The sequence below is a fragment of the Rattus norvegicus genome, chromosome 4 (assembly GCF_021556685.1).
Source record: "Rattus norvegicus strain SHRSP/BbbUtx chromosome 4, alternate assembly SHRSP_T2T, whole genome shotgun sequence".
Taxonomy (NCBI): Eukaryota; Metazoa; Chordata; class Mammalia; order Rodentia; family Muridae; genus Rattus; species Rattus norvegicus.
Window position 1 is genome coordinate 31,722,501 of NC_141537.1, and position 14,376 is coordinate 31,736,876.

General features: G+C 42.6%; 2 long non-coding RNA genes across 3 annotated transcripts in view; one reads left to right on the top strand and one right to left on the bottom strand.

Moving 5' to 3' along the window:
• LOC108350668 (uncharacterized) overlaps positions 1 to 4,379 on the bottom strand; it is a 9,302-nt gene extending 4,923 nt beyond the window's left edge. The window contains exon 1 of the long non-coding RNA XR_015686354.1: positions 3,969 to 4,379. This is a non-coding gene — a long non-coding RNA (uncharacterized LOC108350668). The remainder of the gene's footprint in view (positions 1 to 3,968) is intronic.
• Positions 1 to 13,932, top strand: part of LOC147994733 (uncharacterized) — a 95,068-nt gene extending 81,136 nt beyond the window's left edge. Inside the window, exon 4 of one of the 2 annotated variants that reach the window (XR_015686359.1) lies at positions 13,210 to 13,932. This is a non-coding gene — a long non-coding RNA (uncharacterized LOC147994733). Of the gene's footprint in view, positions 1 to 371; positions 1,777 to 13,209 lie in introns of those variants that run through there. The other variant, XR_015686358.1, reaches the window with a different exon arrangement.
• Positions 13,933 to 14,376: the final 444 nt, after the last annotated feature.

Consider the following 14,376-nt stretch of genomic DNA (forward strand, 5'->3'; position numbering starts at 1 on the left):
ATAAAAATTATATCCCTTTCCAAGGTCTGCTTAGATTTTGACCTCATGCTTTCGTTAGTAGGCAAACTGACAAGACAGAAATGAGGATTGCACCCCGTGGCTTACTTTCAGATAGTGTGGATTACACCAACTAGATATTAGATCATGGGCTACTGTGATGGGTCTGTTAAAATGTTGTGCCGTTGTACTAAGTCCCTGCATTGGTCCCTTCTGGATGCTGCAACCATTTGATATACTTCCTCATGTTGTGGTGACCCCCCCCCATGCATAAGATTAGTTCACTGCTTACTTCATAACTGTAATTTTGTTACTGTTATGAATGGTGATGTAAATATCCAATGTGTGACCTTTGTTGGGGTCCCAATCCTCAGGCTGAGAACCTTGAGAACTGCTGCCCTGGAGGTTTTATCAGAAGAGTTGCTGAACCGTCTCCATTTGCCACCCCCCTCCATCACTCCTTCATATCCTGCAAAATGGACCTGGCAGCCTTGACGCCAGCTGACTTAACACTCACAGCTTGGTCTTCTTTTCCTGTTGTTGGATACGAACTGTCTCACAGAACATCGCCCTTCGACAAGCCCACTCTAAGCTGGAGGAAGACCCCATAAATGTGTATGAGCAGACACGCTGAATTGTTACCACCGTAATGGCACTATGGTTTCCTGATAAGCTTTATCCACGCTCTAGTCTGATCTTTCTATAGACTGGGTTTATTAAGAAACCTAATCATAGATTTATCCTTTCAGACATTACTCAATGTACTTTGAGTGTCCCCAAATCAAACAGCCAATACCCAGGCCCATTATCAGCCACTCCTAACACCTTCCTATTGATGTGCCCCATACTGTCCCCAGAGCGAATGGAGTGGGTAATACAACCAGCTCCAAACTTAGTGACCTTGGATCAAAGACATTGACACTCTGTCAGAAAAGGAGACACTGTTACACAGGAATGAGCACCTCCACCCCCCCCCACCACACACAAATGCACACACACACATATACACACCCCCCCACACATGCACACACACCCACACACACATGCACACACACATACACACACATGCACACATGCACACACACATAGATACACACATACACACATGCATACATGCACACACACATACACTCACACAAACACACACATACACACATGCACACACACATACATACATGCACACATGCACATACACAGGCACACACATGCATTCCCACCCCCCCACAAATGCACACACACACACACACACACACACACACACACACACCTAGGCATGCACACACACATGCATTCCATCCCTCCAGTTTTCTTTAAGGAATATCATTGCTCTCTGGAAACTTCTTCTTTGAGAGAACTTTAAAAACACACACTGGGTCTGGATGTTTTCTAAGGCATTGATTTTCTTCCTCCTCATTGGATATGTAGCCTGTGTGAACGACAGGCTCCAGAGAGGACCCCAGACTCTGAGGCTGACGGTACTCCCATTGCTCCATGCATTCAGTCCAGTCTTGGGGAGTTATTTTTAATGCAACGGGCCAGAGTGGCATGTTGAAAGATCCATAGTAACTAGCTAACAGTAACAGTGGGGCCTGCCAAGTAGAGGTTCCATAAATCAGTCATAAACACAGTTACAAAACTGGGGCCAATGTCGTGTGCATGAGGGAGTGTTTTTGGAGAAGCCCAGCTTCAGCATTTTTATGGGATCGGTTTGGATCTTCTCAGGAGTGAAAAGCTCTCATGGCAAAGATATTTTTAAAGGGAAATAAAACCCAGAGTGAGAAAGAGGCTTTGTGGTACTTTATTCTGATGGCAGACTTTCTCCTGGATCATCAGGCGACCCACAGAAGCCAAGGCAAAGAAGTGATGAACACATCAGATGCCCTTTCTCATGGCTGTTAATGGTTTTAAAATCATTCCTTTTGCACTACCACATCTCATGTTCAGACCTTAATAACTTGACATACTGAAAACCTCATGGCTGACCTATCCTCTCTCAAACCTACCACATTCACCACAGTAAAAAGAGCCCAGGTGGGATTTTGAACATCTAATCCTTTTAGTGAGAATTTTACAAGGAGCTGCCAAGTGCTACCTAACCATATAAAAGCTGCAAGTTTGATACATTAGGGGCTTTCTCGTGTCGTAAACCTACAGCACTTGCAGGGAGCTGGATGCTTTATTTAGGTTTGAATCATGCTTTGGGAATTGTAAGGGCTTGTTTATCAGGCAATGGCTGTATTGCCAACAAATACTAACATGGTACGAGTCATGTTTGAAAAGGCAGAGAAGTGTCCTTTACTGGTTTGACTCTCCACTGTTACAGAGGACCCAGGCATAGAGAGAAAGAAGACCATCACCTCTCATAGGAACTGTTACCTAAGGACAAAAATTCACCAGCAGGGGTTGGGGATTTAGCTCAGTGGTAGAGCGCTTGCCTAGCAAGCGCAAGGCCCTGGGTTCAGTCCCCAGCTCCGGAAAAAAAAAAAGAAAGCTGAAGAAACTGTTTTAGGTCACGACAGCAAGTACAAACTGAGGCCGTCCCAGGCAGAATAGAATGGGTTGTTTCCTTAATTCTAGGCGATGATGCTCACCCTTTGGAGATTTAAATGAACATGAAGGTTGTAAAGAAAGGCAACACATTTGATTCCACCAAATTTAGCATTTGTTTGCCAGTTTCTTTGACCGTGAAATGCTCACTCAAGGGGCACTTGCCAGCAGCTGAGAGAGACTCAAGGTTAGTTAAATGGAAGGAAGGCTAACACGGGGACACTTTGACTTGGCACAGAGAGAACCATGGAAGATGGGCTGAGATGGTGTGTGACTGGAGGCACAGCCAAGAGAACTCTGGAGGCCAGACCCCATGCTATTCCAGGACAGGCTCTTCTCAAGGCGGCAAGCACCATATGTGCCCACAACTGGGAAAGGGGTTCGAAGACCTAGGATGCTCAGGAAGGCGAATGGTATGCCGTTTTCTCACCTTTCTATGTCCGACCCAGCTTTGATTAGAGTGAGGAGAATGAAAACCTCCTCAGTTTACTCTCACAGAGGGTGAAGGGCCAAGCTGTTCGATTCACAGCTGAAGACCCGTTTTTTGTCTCTGAACCTGTTTTCGTTTGTGAGGTCTACAGGATAAAGGATATGGAGATGCCTAGGCTGGGGGAAAGTTGCCTAGTTTCCATTTGTGGTGTTAGCGGTCTGCACTAAGATTACACAGGCTTGAGGAGGCCACACCAGCGTTGGGCTAAGGTGATCATCAAGGATCGTTACCACATAACCACAGTCGAGCTTTGCTTAACCAGAGGTCATACCCCTGGCAGCTTGGCATTTGGAACAATGATTGATTTTGTTAATAATTTTTTTTAAAGCTAACATTGCCAAATAATGAGTTTCATTATCCTCCTCCCTTTTCCACTAACCCTCCCTCTGACAAGGTCTCATATAGCCCAGGTTGCCCCCAAAATCAGTTTGTAGCAAACATTTTCCTCCTTCTACTTTCATGATGCTAGGATTACAAGTGGGGACAGCCATTCCTAGCTGACAGTTTAATTTTTATATTCATAACTGTTGTCTCTTGCTCATGTTTGCCTCCTAGCTACCTCTCCTTATTCTCTTCCCAGCTATAATTAGTCCTTTCTCTCCCTCTAAATCATCTTGGTTTTTCCTTCATGTCATACAACCCACCCCAAGTCTAAACGCAGAAGCTACTGCATAGACTGTATGCAAACTAGTGACCTCAAAGCAAGCTGCAGAAACAGATTCTCCCCTTTTTGCTTTTTAATTGAAAACAGATTTTTTCCCCCTCATCTAATATATCCTTATCAAGGTTTCCTTTCTCTCTATTGCTCCCAGTTCCTTCTTACGTCCCTCTCATCCAGATCCATCTCTTTCTGTCTCTCCTTAGAAAGCCAACATGATTCTAAGGGCTCATAATAAAATATGCCAAAATAAAATGTTAAGATAAAACCACTCACACATTGCAGTTGGACAAAACCAATGGACGGAAAGACCCAAAGAGAAGATCCCAGAATCAGAGGACCGCTCCTTTACACATGTAGGAATTCCATAAAGACACGGAACTGGAAGTGGTAAAATACATGTAGAGACCCACACAGGACCTGCCGCTCGCTCTCTGTGAGATCATGTGAGCTCTGCTCATGTTGATGTAGAGGGCCTTGTTTTCTCGGTGTCCTCCATTCCCTCCATAACACTCTTTCTGCTTCCTCTTCTGCAGGGTTTTCTGAACTCTGAGGGGAGGGCTTTGATGGGGATGTCCCATTTAGGGACGGATGAATGCTTCAGGGTCCCTCACCCTCTGCATAATCAGATCCCCTCTTGTTTGCATGCGTAGTTTTAGTAAGATTGATGACCCAGACTTCTGGCACACAATACATTTAAGAGCAAGTTAGAAGAAGGAAGAATTAACAATGGTAGGTACAATTAGGTGGGAAAGAAAACGGATAATGTTGTAAAATCTCCATGAGAGAACTCACATGGAAAGCTGATGGCGTTCTAAAAGCCAATAGCTCACCAGGCCTCAACAGTTCTCTCTGTGTAGTCTATTGACTGTTCTATAGAATCATAAAGAGTGTTTGCAATTCATTAAAAGGCACTGAAGTGTGCCCAGTTATGGCAAGAAGGCACATCCTACAAAACGCTTGTTATTTTAAAGGCTTGGCCACTTAAAAGTCTCTGTTGAATCTGATATTCCGTCCAGGTGCTTTTCCCTTCAGAAAGAGGCTCATTGTCATTTTTTTTTTCAACTGCACTTCACCGTCAATGATTAACCCTATAGGTTAAAGGAGGCTTAGCACGGCAACAATGTTTCTTGAAAACAGCCTCTTGTGATTTGAAGACTAAATAAATCATTAAATCAAATGACTCCGTAATCAGAGGTTTATGACTATTTAAACTAAGCCAGCCAGTGGCACTCTACAGAGAGATACCGGCTGGAATTATGTCGTAAAATACGGCTTTATATACTTTATGTACTTTATCTTATCATCTTAAAGGCCACTTGTGCGCTGTACGGAGGATGTCGGCTGTTCGGGTTGGCAGGCGACAATCCTCAATGTCAAGAAGCAGTTGTAGTCCCTGCTTCGGAGGGCCACTAGCACCCTCCCAAAGGGGCTTTTGTTTTCCTCTCCAGCACTTGATTTTGGAGCACGCCTTCCCACTCTCAAGGCGTTTGGCAATTTTTAATCTCCTCAAAAAAAAAAAAAAAGAGGTGGAGAAACAAATAAAGCTGCCTTTAAGATAAGCACAGGAATTTGGAGGTTCTGAAGGAATAACGTGTTAGTGTAAACGTGGGACGTTTGCCACTGAGAGAGACTCGGCACACCGCTCTAACATATGGCCACCATCCTAATTCTTGGCAAACAATAACATTTCCACCTCCCATTCCATGCTGAGACGACAGCCGAGGAGTAGATCCGCATTCGAGCCCTGCATTTTCCCTCTGCTAACCTGACCACACCAAGATTTGTCAGTCTCTTGTCTCATAACTTTTTTAAAAATAGAAATATAGATTGATTTCTGATGAGAAAAGAAAATAATAAGAACGCCAACCTTGTGTCTAACTTACTAGCAAATGGCATTTAAAAATGGTAAAATATAATGACTTACTTTGGAAGCATGCAGGGTACTTTTAACTGCTGGGAAAAGAAAACCAAAACCAAAACAAAAACAACCCAAAACCAAACCTCCCAAAAACCTTTCAACTTCATTGAGTGGTCCTTGGAATTCTGAAGAAGTGGCCTCTAGTAACCGTGAAGAAATTCCTCAGCAACAGGGTGGGTGAACTTGCCAGAGTGAGGGCAAGCAGACAAAAAACGAGGGCTTTCTTCTCTGTTCTTTTATAGACATTGTCACCAGAAGGTGTGGCCCATGTTTAGAGTGGGCCTTCTGATCCAGGTCAAATGATCCAGGTTTAAGGTGTGTCTTCCCATCTCCCTCCAATGGTCTAATGAAGAAGGATCCCTCATGGGTATGACATCTAAAACCCTAATGCACTGGGTTTTAGCAATTCCAGATGTATTAAAGACTAGCCATCACAGGGGTGTTCTAGAAGAAGAAAAAAGAAGCAGAACAGGAGCTGGTTAGATGGCTCAGTCAGTATAGTGCTTGCCACACAAGCAAGAGGACCTGACTTTAATTCCCCAAAACCTGTATGAAATGCTGGGTATGGTAGCATATGCTTGAAATATCAGTACTAAGTGATCTGCAGGACTCCCTAGCCAGCTGTTCAAGCCTTATTGGTGAGCCTGAGCATGAGACCCTATACAAAAGTAAAGATAGATGACTCCTAGGAATGATGACCTCCGGCCTCAATGTGAATGTATGTGCATATATGAGCGTGTGCACACAGACATGTAAATGCAAACACAGAACATATGAAGCAACACTTTCCTTGCTCCTCCATTATTCACATCCTTCATTTCAGCTTTCCTTTTCTTTTTCTCTGGGTGGTGTGTGTGTGTGTGTGTGTGTATGTGTGTGGTGTGTGTGTGTGTGTGTGTGTGTGTGTGTGTGTGTACCCACATCCATACATTCCTGTATTCAGCAGTATATAAATTGGTTCAAAATCATATTTTAAAATAAATTTGTATTTTATATAAAATTACAGAGCCACTATAAATTCTTTGTGTATTTGTTATGGTCAATTTGTGTTTACATAAGTTTTACTATTCATTTCCTTGGATAAATAGATCAATGTTGGGACTCTGTGAAGTTGTAGACTAGTGAAATCTAGCCTCTTTGAACTGTTGGAGCACACAGCATCAGATGGGAACCTGGAGCAGCAAACACTGCTTTTCAAGAAAGGCCCACGCAACTCCAGTCAGCCCTGCTTTCCTCTGTTGGCCCAAGTTCCAGTGGCATTCAGCATCACACTAGACACCTGTTTCACTTAGGGCCATCCATCCATTTTCATTACTTACTTGGACTCTGTGGGCATTTTACTCTCTGACTTACGCATACAACACACTTCAAGGTTTCCCATTTGAAGTTGGATTTTTACAGGCATTTCTCCTAAGTATCCTAAAACAAATAGCATTAGTTATCCTACATGCTGAAGAGCTGAGATCAGACCAACCCTTTCTTGGTTGTAACTCATGTGTAACGCCTTTCTTGGTCTGGATAATTTTGTGTATTAACTGTGAAAAGATGTCTATCTGCCAGTTGTTTAGGACCTGATGGTAGGCCAACAGATGCTGTGAGATCATGTTTGTCAGCGGGCTCATTGTACAAGTCCCCTGTATACTGTGACATCATATTTACTTGTTCCGGTAGATAAAGAACCATGCCCAGTTGAATAGATTTTTAGGAAGGGTCTATTTTTATCCAACTCCTTAAACTACATATACTTGACAAATATTTCCATAGGATTAATGACTAGGTGTTCCAGCCTCCTCCGCCCTTATTAAATACTAGCTTTTTCTTTCATACTTGGAACTCTGCTGAATCTGTGAATGAGGAACATATTCCATATGCAATGCATCCAAATCTTTAGCCTATTAGATTCTGTTGCATATATTGGTTGCTCTTTAAAAGAATAGTTTCCAATCTAACCAACACCCAAATAGCTTCAGAGTCAAATACTCCTTAGAAGGAATATTTTCATATGTTCAAATTAGCATATACCCTTTATTTTTGGATAAGGTCAAGAATTAGCCAAAGGAATTGGTAGCTTTAACTATCCATAGATTTGCCAAAATGTTTTCCTAGCTTCATAGGAACCACTTAGACACCAAATGATTTGGTTTTATTTCTACTTGTCTAGGCAACAAACCAATTTCTCGGTCTCCATGGGCACACAGTAAAACAACAAGAGTCAGATATGTAAAAACAGCTATCTGACTTGAAATCTAATGACTGTCTGTGACAGTCTGCCCTGGGATGATGATATAGGAGTGGTTCTTTGAAGGACTGGTAACAGGGAGATTCTACCAGAGCATCCAGGAGAGAGCCACACCACCTCCTACTTCCTTCATTTTTTTGTTTGTGGAGACTCATACATTTCTTGTGGATTATGATTTTACGGTTGAGGACTTAGAAAGTTCCAAAAGAAGTCAGTGGGATGGACACACACACACACACACACACACACACACACACACACACACACACAGTGCAAACTCATAAAGTCAGGCCCCGGCTGAAATGCCTTTATTTTGCACTTGGTAAAGGAAGAAACCTCATAGATGGCTGCATATGTTAACTCATTAAGAAGTATACACTTGGAAATTCCTGTGGAAAGACCTTCCAAATAACATTTGGAATAAAAATGTTAGACATTACGCTTTAGTGTATGAGGGTTAGCTTGGGATGAGAACAGAGATCAGAGAATGTATGAGTTTTTCACCCTCAGCAGAGAAGACTGAACTGAAATACTCCCATGTGGATTAATTCTCTAGGGTTGCTTCCTTTCAAACTAGGATAGTGATTATTGAAACGATTATTCTGACTCCCAGGTTTGACAGTGTGCTTCTGTACTCTTGCTTCTGTAGTACTAAATTCTCCATTTGTTTCTCAAAAGGAAGACAGTAAAAGCTGGGTGTTGCAGACGGTTAGTCAGTGTTGCAGGTTGACAATGAGAGAAGAATGGCAACAGTAACAGTTTCATGGCATTTGAGACAGTGATTAAACTGTGACGCTGGGCAGAGGTTTCTACTCTAGACTCATTTTCATCTGGGAAGTTGTTATTCAACAACAGGTATACAGGTGTATAAAACAGCTATGGAGATAAAACCTTACTTATAATAGATTTGAAAACAATTATTTGGCATACATATGTTTTTAACTACCATCTTGTACAATCAGCATTGCATGCTAATCAGCTAGACACATTTGTTTATTTCAGCTAAAACGTTAAGTCTTGAGTGAGTATTTTGTACCACAGGATGTAGGATATTTTCAACATGCTTCAGAAGTGGCTGAGATTTTCATTTTCTTTCTTTTCTTTTTTTTTTTTTTGATGTCAGAGCTAAGAATGTTGCTGTGTGTAAGGATGTAATAGAATATGGAAGAAATGGCTGTGTCACAAATTCCTGGAACTTATGTCCTAATTCAAAGGCAAAATTAACTTAACATTCTTTAATGAAACCCAAGCTTGCAACTCAAACAGGAATTTAAAAAAATTGAACATTCTTAGCTAGTATAATCTGAAGATATACTCATTTGATATTTTCATGCTGAGAAGTGCTGATATAAAAATATTAATGATCTTAGTTTTCTGTAATTAAACCATTGAGGCTTTTGTTTGTTTCTTTGCTTTGGTTTTCTTTCTTTCTTTCTTTCTTTCTTTCTTTCTTTCTTTCTTTCTTTCTTCCTTCCTTCCTTCCTTCCTTCTTTCTTCTTTCCTTCCTTCCTTCCTTTTTCCTTCCTTCTTTTTTCTTCCTCTCTCTCTCTCTTTCTTTCTTTCTTTCTTAGAAGAGTAGGAAGCCTTGTATGCTTAGGAGAATTTTGTTATATGCTATAATGCTGCATCTGAGGCACAGTGTTCAGGTCAAGTGTATTGACATGCGTTATGTGACGTGTGCGTACATTGTGTTCATGTTGGGGGTTCTGAACCAAAGTTATAGTTAGAGTGTATAGCACAGCTCAGTCAAGTACTACCAGGAATATCTTGGAGAAATTGTATATTTGATTTTGAATTGAGTTTTAGTTGTCTTGCATTTAGAAAACTTTTACTGTCGCCAAACTTTGGAGATACTATATTTTAGTTTTGGTCCCGTTGGAGGTGACAACCATAGCTTAAAAAGCTTGGTGTTAGCTCATTAGAGGAATCCCTGAGCTATAAGGGATGTGGAGTCTTTTTTAATATTCTTTTTGCTACTAATATTATAATTCCCAACGAGGGAAAACATTTACTTCACATACAGTTAAGAACATGGCAGGAACTTAAGAGATCTAGTTTCTCAAAGGAAGAAAGCTTTCAAGTTCATACATAAGGAATCAGACAAAAGAATCAAGTGGGCCACAGTTTTTCCTCCTGATATCATGAAGGTTTCTATGATTACCACAGATAGTAGATTCCTGGGGAAAAAGAGTGGGTACATTTCTCAGATATTTTCTTTGTGTCTTTCTTTTTTTCCTTTTCCTTTTCTTGTTTCTTTTCTTTTTGATTTTCAAAACAGGGTTTCTCTGTGTAGCCCTAGCTGACTTGGAACTTGTTTTGTAGACCAAGCTGGGCTAGAATTTACAGAGATCCACCTGCCTCAGTCTCCTGAGTGCTGTTATTAAAGGCGTGTGCTACATTGCTCTGCACCTTTTGTTTTTGTTTGTTTGTTTTTTCAAAATATAATTCTGAAATATAATATTTTTAACAAGGGGATGCAATAGTGAGTGTCAGCTACTATAATCCAGTTGTGGTTTTTAGGGTTATAATGACTTCATGGTTTGTGGCAATGATATGCTGTCATCAGAAAATCAGAAATAGTTCTACCTCAAGACCCAGCTATACCAGTCCTGGGCATACACTCAAAAGAAGCTCCAGCATCCCACAAGGACATTTGCTCAACTATGTTCATAGGAACATTATTCAAAATAGCCAAAAACCTGGAAACAACCTGGAAGTCCCCAAGAAGAATGGATGAAGAAAATGTGGTGTATTTGCACAGTGGAGCATTACTCAGCCATTATAAACAATGACTGTTGCAGTAGGTGATTAATGCCGTTCAAATTGCCCTGGCAGCAGTGGCAGTGTGAGTTCTGCACTAACCACCCCAATGTTCTCAGTTCCTGAATGAAAGACACACACACACACACACACACACACACACACACACACACACGCACACACACGCACACACACACACACACACACAGCCTTCTATTTAATATGCCTTAATCAGCTCAATGGCTGAGCCACTCCCAAACATCCACATGGTTACCACACTCTCCCCTTCGATATTCCTGAATTATTACTCACTAAACCCTATACTCCATTTTGGCCATCTGGACCCCGTTGGGGAGCCCTCGGGCTGCTCTTTCCCGACTCTTGTATGTTTGGTATGTTCTTTCTTCCTGCACCTCTCGGGCCTGGGTTTTTGCTTTCCTCCGCCATGACAGTTCTCCTTTTCCTCTCGGCCAGCGAATCCTAAGGTCCCACCTCTGTCTCTCTGCTCAGCCACTGGACACCAGCAACTTTATTTACTAATCAGAACCACCTGCGGGCAGGGTTGTCCTGAAATTTCAGGAACCCAAATAACATAATGCAAGTGTTAGGCCAAATCCACAACAAACGGCAACATAAAATTTGCAGGCAAATGGATGGGACTAGAAAAGATCACCCCGAGTGAGGTAATCTAGACCCAGACAGAAAAACATGGTATGTACTCCCTTACAAGTGGACATTAGCTGCACAGTAAGGATAGCCATGCCACAAACCAAGACCCAAAGAAGCCAAGTAAGAAGGAAAGCCCAGGGTAAAGGGTTGAGTCTCATTGGAAAGGGAAACAGATTAGACATGGGGGAGGATGGAGGGAGGGGACTGGACACTGGGTGGGGGAAAGGGAAGGAATGGAAACAGCAGGGATGGGAGGAGGACGGAGGGAGAGAGTATTAGGAGAGAGAACTGGAAGCAAGGCGCATCTCTGGGAGGAGCTGTAAACCTAGGACAATGGAAACTCCCAGGGATCTATAAGGGTGACCCTAGCTAAGACTCCTAGCAATGGGGAATATGGAGACTGAACCAGCCATCTCCTGTAACCAGGCAAGATTTCCAGTGGAGGGACTGGGACACCTACCCAGTCACAAAAGCTTTGAACTACAATTTGTCTTGCTTAAATGATATGCCAGGGTTAAAAGGTGGAGCAGAATTTGAGGGAAGGGCCAACCAATGACTGGTCCAGTTGAGATCCATGCCATGAGTGGGAGGGCACCCCTGACACTATTAGTGTTATTCTGCTATACTAGCAGACAGGAGCCTAGCATAACTGTCATCAGAGAGGCTTTACCCAGAAACTGATGAAAACTGATGCAGAGACCCACAGCCAAACATTAAGCGGAGCTTGGGGAATGCTGTGGAAGACGGGGAGGAAGGATTGAAGAAGGGTCAAGGACATCACAAGAAAACCTACAGAATCAACTAACCCCAGGCCCTTGGAGGCTCATAGAGACTGAGCTGCCAGCCAGAGAGCATGCATGGGTAGGACCTAGGCCCTCTGCACATATGTCACGGTTGTGCAGCTGGGTCTCCAAGTGGAACTTCTAAAGCTTAAGCAACGGCTGTCTCTGACTACATTGCCTGAATTTGGATCTCTTTCCTCTAACTAGGCTGCCTTATTTAGCCACAATAGAAGATGCTCCTAGTCTTACTACAACTTGATATGCCATGGCTGGTTGATATCCATGGGAGACCTCTCCATTTCTGAAGAGACTGGGAGAAGGGGTGGAGGGCGGGGAGAAGGAGGGAGTGGGAGGAGAGGAGGGAGGGAAAGTTGCGATAGGGATGTAAAGTAAATAAATAGCAAAGAAAGGAAGAAAGAAAGAAGGAAAGCCAATGATGGGTTCCAATTTTCCATACAGTATTCATTATTTGTTGATAAATTAGTGTTTGTCTTAGGTAGGGTTTTACTGCTGTGAACAGACACCATGAGTAAGGCAACTCTTGTAAAAAAACAACATTTAATTGGGACTGGCTTACAGGTTCAGAGGTGTAGTCCATTATCACCAAGGTGGGAACATGGCAGCATCTATGCAGACATGGTGCAGGAGGAGCTGGGAGTTTTACGTCTTCATCTGAAGGCTGCTAGCAGAAGACTGTCTTCCAGGTCACTAAGAAGAGGGTCTTAAACTCCATGTCCAAAGTGCACACCTACTCTAAGGCCATACCTCCAAGTAGTGTCACTCCCTCAAACGTATTCAAACCACTATAGTGTTCTATCTTCATTTAAGAGAGAGAGGGGGAGAGAGGGGGAGAGGGAGAGGGAGAGGGAGAGGGAGAGGGAGAGGGAGAGGGAGAGGGAGACGGAGGGAGGGAGAGAGAGAGAGAGGAGAGGGGGAGAGGGGGAGAAGGGGAAAGGGAGAGGGAGAGGGAGAGGGAGAGGGAGACGGAGGGAGGGAGAGAGAGAGAGGAGAGGGGGAGAGGGGGAGAAGGGGAAAGGGAGAGGGAGAGGGAGAGGGAGAGGGTGAGGGAGAGGGAGAGGGAGTTGCCGAGAGCAGGGAAATGTTTGGGGAAAGTTGCTGAAGAAATAATGAACTTTTTAAATTTAGGGATTGACATATTTACATTCTGGAGTTTCCTGAGGGCTCCCACCCTGTGAGTGAAGTTTCCTGATCCACTGAAGTCACATGCAAGAATGGGAAGGAACAGCACTCCAAGAAGTCACATGGTGGACAGAACGGAGAGTGTAGCTGTGAGGCCTGGAGGCGGATTGCAAGGACCACTTAGTCCTCTGTAAGATGAAGAGGGGGCAGACGATTTAGTGCAGGTGCAGAAGAAAAAGACATGCCAGCAATTTAAAATGCAAGGAGATTTAGTACAGGCAGAAGATGCTTCCAAAAAATGGGAAAGACTCAAACAGTAGCCTTCTGTACGTCTGTACTTTGGGAATTATTCCTAAGAACTTGCTTGCCACTGCCCTTAAGATCTAAGCTTTAGGGATTCATCTGAGCACTTGTAAGCAGACCAAACTACACCTACCAGAATCATTCTAGCCAAATGGAGCCACCGTACCTTACCATCCTGCTCAGAGAATTCCAGTGAAAAGTTACTAGAAGGCTCACGGAAGAGATGAGAATAGATGCCAAACATCTAGATCTTGGAGGTGATCAATATAACAGTAATTATGACTTTATAGCTACAGTCACAGGGTAAAAGATGTATCTTTAAAAATAATGTTTGAAGGGTTTTTGTCTCCTGGGGAAATGTTCATATTATTCAAGGGTCATATGATTCTGGTTTGTAATCATTCATTAATAAATATCTGGTGGGTATAATTATGTTTAGAAAGTGTCCTTTCCCGAAAGCATATTTGTTGGAAAATTAAATGCCTAAATTTGCATGTTAGCAGTATCTGGATCCAGGGCCTTTGTGAAGTAATTAGGATTATAAAAGGTCAGGAGAGTGGGGCTACTGTTGCAACATTAACAGTCCTACAAGAAGTGAAGAGAGACTTCAGCTGGTATGTTTGCTCTGTTTAACAGACGTTTGTATTAGGCAATGTTCTCTAGAAAGACAGAAGCAGAAGGGAATATATATTATATCTCATATATTATTATTAATAAATTGTATCTAAATTATACATAATTAAAACATCCATTTTGGGCTGGAGAGATGGCTCAGTGGTTAAGTGCACTGACTGCTCTTCCAGAGGTCCTGAGTTCAATTCCCAGCAACCACATAATGGCTCAAAACATCCATTTTATGAATTATATATT